We start from the raw sequence: 10,358 nt of genomic DNA, 5'->3' as shown, positions 1-10,358 counted from the left end.
AGGCAGGCAGAGGAAGAAGGTGGATGTGTATAATGATAGCCTTAGTACTGCGTTTGGTTCATTACTAGATTCTATTGGCTTCTGTCAGTGTGTACATAAACCGACTCACTCTTTTAACCATACCCTCGACCTTGTTCTGGTTTATGGTATTGAAGTAGAAAATGTAATTGTCTCTCAACAGAACTCTCTTTTATCGGACCATTTTCTAATAACCTTTGAATTTGTTCTACCAGAGTGTACGCCATTAGGCAAAAGTTTCTACACTAGATGTCTATCTGATAATGCTGTAGCTAAATTTAAAGAAGCGATTTCTTCAGGGTTTTATTCAGTACCATTGCTCAATATAACAGAGGACTCCTACGCTAGCTTTAGTCCGTCTCAGATTGACCATCTTGTTGATAGTGCTGCATGCTCACTGCGAATGACACTGGACTCTATAGCTCCTCTAAAAAAGAAGCTAATAAAAGAAAGGAGGTTTGCTCCATGGTATAATCCTCAAACCCGCGATTTAAAGCAAATATCGCGAAAACTTGAAAGGATATGGCGTTCCACCAATGTGGATGAAGCGCGGTTAGTCTGGCGAGACAGTCTTAAAATATATAAGAAGGCACTCCGTAATGCTAGAGCAGCCTATTATTCAGCATTAATAGAGAAAAATAAGAACAACCCTAGGGTTCTCTTCAGCACTGTAGCCAGGCTGACAGAGAGTCACAGCTCTGTTGAGCCGTGTATTCCTATAAACCTCAGTAGTAGTGACTTCATGAACTTCTTTAATGATAAGATTCTAACTATTAGAGAAAAAATTTATAATCTACTGCCCTCAACCAGTACCGATCGATCCACAGCTGTAGAACCTGAAATATATTTAGATGGCTTTTCTCCCATCGACCTTCAACAATTGACTTTAACTATTTCTAAGTCTAAACCTTCCACCTGTCTCTTAGACCCGATTCCGACTAGGCTGCTTAAGGAAGTTTTACCTTTAATTAGCAACTCCTTATTAGAAATTATCAATCTGTCTTTACTGACGGGCCATGTACCACAGGCCTTCAAACTAGCTGTAATTAAACCTCTTCTTAAGAAACCTACTCTAGATCCAGAGGTGTTGGCTAACTATAGACCTATATCTAACCTTCCGTTCCTCTCTAAGATCCTTGAGAAAGCAGTAGCAAATCAGCTCTGTGACTTTATGCATAACAATAGTTTATTTGAGGATTTTCAGTCAGGATTTAGAGTGAATCATAGCACAGAGACGGCACTGGTGAAAATTACCAATGACCTTCTAATAGCTTCAGACAAAGGACTTGTCTCTGTACTTGTATTGCTAGACCTTAGTGCTGCATTTGATACCATTGATCACCAAATCCTATTACAGAGATTGGAGCATCTAATAGGCATTAAAGGAACCGCACTTAGCTGGTTTAAGTCGTATTTATCAGACCGATCTCAGTTTGTATATGTAAACAATGAAAGCTCGATGAAAACCAGGGTTAGTCACGGAGTTCCACAGGGGTCTGTTCTTGGACCTATTTTATTTACTTTATATATGCTTCCCTTGGGGAATATTATCAGAAAACACTCAGTAAACTTTCATTGTTATGCAGATGATACCCAGTTGTATCTATCAATTAAGCCAGACGAAACTAACCAGTTCTCTAGACTTCAAGCATGTCTTACGGACATAAAAACCTGGATGACCTGTAACTTTTTAATGTTAAACTCTGAAAAAACAGAAGTTATCCTACTAGGTCCAGATCACCTTCGAATTCAATTATCTAACGATATAGTTTCTCTAGATGGCATTGCTCTAGCATCCAGCACTACCGTTAAGAACCTTGGAGTTATCTTTGACCAGGATCTGTCTTTTAACTCTTATATAAAACAGATCTCAAGGACAGCCTTTTTTCATTTACGTAACATTGCGAAAATCAGGCAAATCCTGTCTCAAAGTGATGCAGAAAAACTAGTTCATGCATTTGTTACCTCTAGACTAGATTACTGTAACTCCTTATTATCAGGCTGCTCTAATAGGTCTCTTAGATCTTTACAGTTGATCCAGAATGCTGCAGCACGTGTTCTAACAAAAACTAAGAAAAGAGATCATATTACTCCAGTATTAGCTTCTCTGCACTGGCTCCCTGTTAAATCAAGAATAGAATTTAAAATTCTTTTACTTACCTACAAAGCTCTAACTGGTCAGGCACCGTCTTATCTTAAGGAACTTATAGTTCCATATTACCCAACTAGAGAGCTGCGCTCAATCAATGCAGGGTTACTTGTGGTTCCTAGAGTATATAAAAGTAGGATGGGAGCCAGAGCCTTCAGTTATCAGGCTCCTCTCTTCTGTGGAACCAGGTTCCAGTTTCAGTCCGGGGGCAGACACACTCACCACTTTCAAGAGCAGGCTTAAGACCTTCCTTTTTGATAGCGCTTATAGTTAGGGCTGGTTCAGGTTCGCCTTGGTCCAGCCCCTAGATATGCTGCTATATGCCTAGACAGCCGGGGACTACCTAGGATACGCTGAGCCTCTCTCTCTTCTCTCCCTCCTTCTTTATGTATTAATCTCCTATTTATGCACATTACTGATTTTGCTTCTTCCCCGGAGTTCTTGTGCTTTCTCGCCTCGCAGGTTCCCAGGAATCGGGGTAATATTTGGACTGTCATCGTGCCACCTACTGAGGCCCTGCTGACACCCACTACTACTACCACTATCATTATTAGTCACATTACTATTATTATTGCCTGTACTATTACGCTTATTGACTTGCTTCTACCCTGGAGTCTTTGTGCTTTCTCGCTTCGCAGGCTTCTATAAATCGTGGCTGTACCTGGACCGTGGATGTGCATCCTGCTACGGCCCTGCTGACACCGACTGCTACCACCATTATTATTACTAGTCACATTACTATTACTATTACCTGTACCATTAAGCATTTTAGCTTTACTTCCACCCTGAAGCCCTTTTGCTTTCTCGTTCTGCAGGTTTCCATGAATCGTTGTGGTACCTGGACCGTAGTCGTGCCTCCTGCTGTGAGCCGACTGACACCCACTGCTACTTCGATTATTATTATTAGTCACATTACTATCCCTATTTTCATGGCTATAATTCTACTGTAATAATTGCTGCTGTTATTATAAGTAGTCTTATTATATGAATCATTTATGTCATATACATTGAATGTGTTGTATCTAAGAATTGTTATGCTGCTCATTCTGTACACATGACATCTATTGCATTCTGTCCATCCTGGGAGAAGGATCCCTCCTCTGTCGTTCTCCCATAGGTTTCTTCCTTTTTTCTCCCTGTTAAAGGGGTTTTTTAGGGGAGTTTTTCCTGTGCCGATGTGAGGGAAGGACAGAGGATGTCGCATGTGCACAGATTGTAAAGCCCTCTGAGGCAAATTTGTAATTTGTGATTCTGGGCTATACAAAATAAACTGAATTGAATTGAATTGAATTGAAGGTGGGGGCTGAGTAGCGTTTTGAAGAAGCAAAGAGGTAGGCGGAGAAGCCAGGAAGAAGGTTGAACAGAGAGAGATAAGGGAGTGACAGATAAGGATAGAATGGCTGAGGCAGGAGAGCCAACTAGTGGAAGTTATGTGGAACAGTTGACAAAGGATCTAGAGGAAAGAGTTGGAAGATTGTGGGGAAAAGGACAGTGGAAGACAGATAAAAAGGTATGGGAGGATGTGAAAAGAAGATGGATGGATAAAGGATGGCTCAACAGGTTACCGGAAGTCCCGACGATGACAAAAATACAGAAAATGAGGGAAGAGTTGGAAACCCGACGGGAAGAAGCGGAGAAAGCAGAAAAAGATGATAAAGGATGCCACCTTTTTACGAGCAAATTGAAAAAGGCCCGTAAAATAAAGCAAGAGGAAGAAAGGGTGGGAGATCTGGCAGCGACAATGTGCATGGCGTCACGTGTGGACCTCCAAATGCCCGAGAAAAGGGGTTGGAATGCACTAATGGCTCCCGTGCGAAAGAGCGGAGAAGACAAAGGAGAAGAAAAAGAAAAACCAGTACTGACAACAACCCTATACCCGCCCCTCCCCGAGGAAGCAGTGCAGTCGCCTCCCCCATATTCCCCATCAACGGCCAGCGCCCCCAGTGGTGATGGAGCAGCACTACAAGCATCCCCATATTCCCCATCAACGGCCAGCGCCCCCAGTGGTGATGGAGCAGCACTACAAGCATCCCCATATTCCCCATCAACGGCCAGCGCCCCCAGTGGTGACGGAGCAGCACTACAAGCACCACTGTTGGCAGTACGAAGCGGCTGTTTGACGGGCAAAGGGCAACTACAGCTGGAACTGGAGCCTGGGAGCACCATATTAGTGGACGAATTGCCAAACAGCTCCTTGGGCCTAGGTGTACTCACAGAGCAGGTAGAGGCGTTGACGGAAAAAGTACACCTAATGGAAAGAGAGAGAAACAGAGGGACAGGACCGGCAGATGGTACACCCCAGCCTCCAACTCGTGACTCCTCAAGAGGATCGAGTAGCGGAGGGGACGGGCAGCCTTCTCGCCAGCAATCGGGAGCTGAAAGAAAGGGGTGGAAAAAGGGGGTGTCTTGGTCAGTACCTTGGTCAGCACCACCCCACCACCACCCACAGCCACTCCCTCCCTTCAGCCCACACCAACAGATGAAACAAGACACTCCAAAAGAAGGATGGGAGCGGAACCACTTCTATGACCCGCACAGTGACTCAGAGTCCAACGAAGGACGTACTACACCTACGGACGCTCTCACGCCACAGGAGAGGAAGCAATGAAAACTAGATCAACAGTACACCACCCTCATGGATGAAATCGACACCTCGATGCGTGAACTCGGGCTACAGCTACATTCGGAGGACGATGAGGACGAAGAAGAAGGGGGAGTCACAGGAGAGCTCATCCATCCAGAACATCCTGGTCACTATCGAGTGGAAGGACTGCTGAAGGGAACAGTCGTAAGAAAACCACCACCACGCCGCTCATTCCGAATTGCTCAGCAGAAGAGGAGAATGAACCAAGAGCTGACCGCGCACCACGCCGGCGCCTACCCTCTCCGCCCAGCCACAGGGGGTCGACCAGGACTGCAGTTCATACCATTTAGCTTTGCTGACCTCACTAGTCTGGTGCAGGCTCTGCCCTCCCTCCACTCAGGAGCAGACCCCTATGGGATCATATCCGGTACCATCAGCCTGTTTCCAAGACATCAGTATAGATTATACAGACATGGGAGCAGATAATGTAGTACAAGGAAAGAGATACATGTTGGTAATGGTAGACAGATTTTCAAGATGGGTAGAAGCAATCCCCACCAAAAGAGAAGATGCACAGTCAGTTGTGAAATGGTTGCAGACAGAGTTGATACCGCGCTACGGGTTGCCACGATGCATTAGATCCGACAACGGAACACATTTCAATAACAAAATGCTGGAAAAAGAGCTAAGCCTGGGAATCAGCCACAAGTTTGGCTCAGTGTATCATCCACAATCACAGGGTCTGGTCGAAAGAGCTAATCAAACATTGAAGGCTAAAATAGCCAAGACATGTGCAGGTACCAAGTTAACATGGGTAGAGGCCCTCCCACTGGCATTGATGGCAATGAGATCATCGCCAGGGGGAGGAACACACCTCTCCCCACACGAAATTTTGACTGGTAGAGTTATGCCAGGTCCACCCAGAGATGGAGGTCATATGCCACCTCTGGATGTGTGTCAGATTGAGATGTCTGACTATTTGCATGCACTAACATCTCTCACCACAGCTCTCTCCAACCAGGTTGTTCGAGCCCAGGCGATCGTCCCGGTGGAAGGAGAGCCATCAAAGGTAAAAGTAGGAGACTGGGTCAGGGTCAAAGTTCACAAACGAAAGTGGACTGACCCCAGGTGGACTGGACCGTACGAAGTGAAGGAAGTTACGTCACACTCGGTCCAGGTCAAAGGTAAATCAGGCGCTCCTTGGCACCACCTGACACATTGTGCCCCAGCTCCGACACCTGACAGGACACTGACAGAGGTCCGAACGAATTTGAGAAATGCAGCGACAACTGAGGAGGTGCCTGGGGGACCCTGACGAGCCCCCAGGGAGGCGGAGACCGTTCACCTGGAAAGGGGTGGGTTGTGGGACCAAAACAATGTGTGCAGCAGGCACATGTGTGGCCATATTGATGGGCTTACTCTTATGGAGATTAGAAAGGGGGAAGCTCATTTTTCCCACAGAAAGGCTCACCGGGTAGATATATTTGCTATAATTTCACCTCAAGCAGCGCTAAGGTTAACGTAGGCGCAATAGACCAATCATGGTGTAACAAAACACGTAATGGTTCAGAGATTGGCTCATGGGCCAGGGGAGGGCTATACTATTACTGTGGGGATCAGAGACTAGTTGTACGCATACAGGCTGAGACAACAGGCTTATGTGCGGTGGTCAGGTTATCAGTGCCACTAACATTAATAGGAAATAAATTAGTGGAGTCAGAAACAACTTCCAACTCCCTCGTAAAACGTAGGCGAAGGCACATCTTAGCTAAGCGCAGTACAGACCCCTTTGATGTTACGTCCGGAAGCACAACATACATAGATGCGATTGGCGTCCCCCGCGGAGTCCCAAATGAGTTCAAATTAGTAAATTAGATCAGGTAGCTGCAGGATTTGAGAATCTGCCATTAATATCTGCCCTCTTCCCCGTCACTCCAAGCAAAAATGTAGACAGAATAAATTATGTCCACTATAATGTCCTGCGTCTTGCCAACATGACTAGAGATGGGATTGCTGGAATAGCAGAGCAATTGGCCCCAACATCTCTGATGACAGTGCAAAATAGGATGGCCCTAGACATGCTCCTAGCAGAAAAAGGGGGTGTTTGTGCAATGTTTGGAGACATGTGCTGTACTATCATTCCCAACAACACTGCCCCTGATGGGTCAGTTACCAAAGCATTAGCAAACCTGAGAGCCCTCTCAGATGAAATGCATGAAGCGTCAGGAATTGACAACCCCTTCTCCGATTGGATGGAAAACATGTTTGGGAAATGGAAAACGTTGATCATGTCAATCGCAGTCTCGTTTGCAGTGTTTCTGTCCATAATAGTTACCTGTGGTTGTTGCTGCATCCCTTGCCTTAGAACAATGATAGGAAGACTAATCACAACGGCCCTCTCCAAAGAAAAGCAGCCACCACCCTATGGCCATTTCCCCCTCCTAGATCAAGAAGGTAATGCAGCGAACCCCGACGAGGACGAGGATTCCGACAACGAAGGACAAAAGAATCAGTTCCGTCTTGAAATTGAAGATGAATGAATCATTAATAGAGAATTCACACCTAGCAGGTGTGAAAAGGGGGATTTGTCATGTAAATATTACATTCATATGTATAAATGCACACATACAAATATCGAGCACAGTATATTTTGTTCATGCTTTCACATCACACTATCACTGTGCACATTGCGGTAAATGTTATGAGTTCTCTTTGAAGGTCAAATACTCCGGTCAGGGCGTTCTAGTGCCTGGCCGTACGATGGAAAAGGAACAGAGACACATAAAGAAGGATGAGCTCATGCTGCAGAGAAACCAGATCACAGAAACCCAGTTTCACTAACTGATAAGGCCCTCAGAAAGTCTAAACCAAGAGCCGCCTTCCTTTTTAGGGACCTATCATATTCAACTCATAAAAGTCTATATAACATGATGCGCACTCTGTTTAAGCGCCTTTTAGTTGCTGAACTTCTCAGTACTGCTAGGCCCGTGCACGTACAACTGCTGGGCGATATACCCTGTTATCCTTCAATAAATGTCACATTTGTTTTAAGATGAATCCGGTGTAGAAGTCTCTCTTGTTTCCACTCAACACAGGCAACAATTAATTTGTTTTTATTCATACAACTACAATTCAATTGAAAATACACACAACAAAATCTCCCGTTTCTTCTTTAAATGTCGTTATCAAAGCCTCCCAGGAGCCAGTTTCAGATGATCTGCCATATTTCAGATGGAGGTCTGTAAATTAAACAAGAATTAAAAAAACATATTCACTCTTGAACCACTCTTTTCACCGGTGACCATAGTCGTTTTTTAAACGTATTTTCAACGGAAAGATGCTCATTGGCATATTACACATTATAATACTTTATATTGTGTGTAAGTTGCTCTATGCCAAACAACAATTATCTGACCGTCTTCTTGTTTGTACATCAATTTATTTTACTCACTACCTCCCCATTTAAACTGTACAGCCCCACTAGCTTTCTGTAATGTATTTTAGATGTAAAATGGCCTAAAACCCACTTTATATCAATGAACTACAGCGACAGCCCATAAAGACAGTCCCCAACATTAACTTAAACATGTTAATGTTTACTGTTGGTCCATGTGTAGTGCGTAACAAGCTAACATGCTAACGCTACAAGCTATCCAGTAGTTCAAGTACTTACACAGTATGTAGTTAGCGTGAAGCCTCGCGTTTTTTTTCCGTCAGCTCGTTCACTTCGCTCCGCAAGTCCGATGCCGAGCCTCTCGACCTGGTGCTACTTTCAAAGTTGGAGATGCAGTCTGAGCCTAAGTTCCTGCGCATGCGTGTTCCAGCAGTAGGCACTCACTCGTATTTTACATGAATGTACAGACAGATTGTAAACTGCTCCGTTAAGATTGTCCTGTGAACATCTTGTTGGCAGCAAAACGTTTATAGTTCCGTATTCATGCCTTCCTATGTGAAACATTAAAAGCGTTTAAATCTACGTGTAGACCACATTTCGCCGACCAGTTGAATACTTTACATACATACTACAATATATATTCAGTTTCTGAGGTTTTAAACGTCTTTTGAGGTTCAAAAGACCTTTAAAAGACGTTTATGTCTAAAAGACATTGAAAAGTGGTTCAAAAGTGAAAGTTTATTCAACGTCTATTTGTAGACGTCTATTAGACGTTCACGTTTAGACCATATTTCACCGGGATTTGCAATATAATTTTTTTTTTCAATTCAGTTTATTTTGTATAGCCCAGAATCACAAATTACAAATTTGCCTCAGAGGGCTTTACAATCTGTACACATGCGACATCCTCTGTCCTTCCCTCACATCGGCACAGGAAAAACTCCCCTAAAAAACCCTTTAACAGGGAGAAAAAAGGAAGAAACCTATGGGAGAACGACAGAGGAGGGATCCTTCTCCCAGGATGGACAGAATGCAATAGATGTCATGTGTACAGAATGAACAGCATAACAGAGATACAACACATTCAATGTATATGACATAAATGATTCATATAATAAGACTACTTATAATAACAGCAGCAATTATTATAGTAGAATTATAGTTATGAAAATAGGGATAGTAATGTGACTAATAATAATAATGGAAGTAGCAGTGGGTGTCAGTCGGCTCACAGCAGGAGGCACGACTACGGTCCAGGTACCACAACGATTCATGGAAACCTGCAGTGCGAGAAAGCAAAAAGGGCTTCAGGGTGGAAGTAAAGCTAAAATGCTTAATGGTACAGGTAATAGTAATAGTAATGTGACTAGTAATAATAATGGTGGTAGCAGTCGGTGTCAGCAGGGCCGTAGCAGGATGCACGACCACGGTCCAGGTACAGCCACGATTTATAGAAGCCTGCGAAGCGAGAAAGCACAAAGACTCCAGGGTACAAGCAAGTCAATAAGCGTAATAGTACAGGCAATAATAATAGTAATGTGACTAATAACAATATATAATATGTTAATATAGTCTCTCTTACAGCCTTGCGTTACAACAGAACACATTATCAACCAAATGGTGTTTTGTGACATGTTGAAGTTGTAACCGTGTTTAAGCCGGTTGAAAAGACGGCGAAATTACATCTATAGACGTTTAGACCCAATTTCCCCCAGTTTTCAACCAGATTCCAACGTTGAAATCCCGTCTAGTGTTCACTGGGTGGTGATGAGCAAAGGGTTGAGGAGAAGTTTGAGGCCAATTGAGATGCAATTCCCCTGCAGAGCCCGATTCTTCAAAATAGCAGTCCACAACCAATGGGTCACGTCACGATGACTGCATTCTAACTTCAGTAACTGTTACTTTATGTAATCGTATGTATGCATCGGTCTGTGCAACTTTGAACGCTGTTACAATAGTTAGTTAGTTACTGTCACTGGTCTGTTAACGTTAGTAAGCACTCGGAGAAGAGCTAGTTAACTTTTAGCATCAGGTGGGCAGCAGGAGCAATGATACCTGTTGTTTGGCTAAACAAAATTATTAAAGCTCAAACCTAATGCAGTAAACACATAGCTGGACTGACAGTTTCTGTTAAAGTCATGAAGTTTAAAAAATGTCTATCTGTAACACAGAAATAAAATGCATGGTTACGTTTCAAACACAAGAAGTGAGAT

The sequence above is a fragment of the Anoplopoma fimbria genome, chromosome 10 (assembly GCF_027596085.1).
Source record: "Anoplopoma fimbria isolate UVic2021 breed Golden Eagle Sablefish chromosome 10, Afim_UVic_2022, whole genome shotgun sequence".
In the NCBI taxonomy this organism is placed as follows: domain Eukaryota; kingdom Metazoa; phylum Chordata; class Actinopteri; order Perciformes; family Anoplopomatidae; genus Anoplopoma; species Anoplopoma fimbria.
This window is presented reverse-complemented; position numbering follows the sequence as displayed.